Below are 951 nucleotides of genomic sequence, written 5' to 3'. Positions count from 1 at the left end.
ACGCACGGGAGCAGTGTGCGACCCTTTTAGTTCTTCCTTTCGTTGCCAGAGAACGTGTGTTCGGCCACAGGAACGGGGACACAGTGCTAGGAAAAGCCGACACTGAGGACTCGGAGCCTGCCCGTTCCAGGGCTCGAGATATTGCCACTGCGATCTGCTCGACAGAGAGAGAGCAAACGCACGCCTCGGCCTCACAAGGGCTGCGAGAATTCTCGGTCGATGTCCGTCTGTGACTCGGGGCGGCGGGGGAACCCACACAGCACGGGGAGGGTCAACCGCTCAGCCTGAACACCAGCCCACAATAGCGCTGGCCCGCCGAGGGCCCTCCCACGTCGGACACGACTCGCCTGATCGTTCGAGAGGTAGGTGCCGAGAGGTACGCCGCCGTGTGCGGAAGGAAGCAACAACGACTGGCCGCCACGGGCGTGACCTCTCGCGCCCGAGAATCTGCTCTCGGCCAAGGCTTTCGGCGCTCGCACGACACTTGCAACCAGCCGGCGTGCGGCGCCTGACTTCAATCAGGTTTCTGGGAACGCCCCGACATGTGCCTCTGTGCAACCCGTTAACCGTGACACATGCGACTGCAACCCAAGGGAACCAGGCACGGGAACGCCGCCGCCCCGCGTCGCCTGAAAACAGACTTGGGCACCCTGGCCTCCAGGTGTGCCCGAAAACAAGACAAGAGGTGCCCAGTCACAAAGGCTAAACCTCGACAGACATTTTATAATGTGTCTTCTACCATATATGTCTGTCTCTTCTTGAATTATTGTACAAGGATATATATATATATAATTGTGTCTTTGTTTTCTCGCCATTAAAAACTTTGTAAGTGTTTCTCTCTCGCCACAGAAAAAACACTTTGTCTGTTTTTTTTACAAGTATGTTTCTCACACAAGAGTTCACAGAAACACATTGTTTGTATCAGAGTTACCGCCGGCTCGGACTCTGACC

This window comes from Scyliorhinus torazame, unplaced genomic scaffold (genome assembly GCF_047496885.1).
Source record: "Scyliorhinus torazame isolate Kashiwa2021f unplaced genomic scaffold, sScyTor2.1 scaffold_1570, whole genome shotgun sequence".
NCBI classification, from domain to species: Eukaryota; Metazoa; Chordata; class Chondrichthyes; order Carcharhiniformes; family Scyliorhinidae; genus Scyliorhinus; species Scyliorhinus torazame.
The sequence above is the reverse complement of the archived record's forward strand: the minus strand, read 5'-3'. Positions refer to the sequence as shown.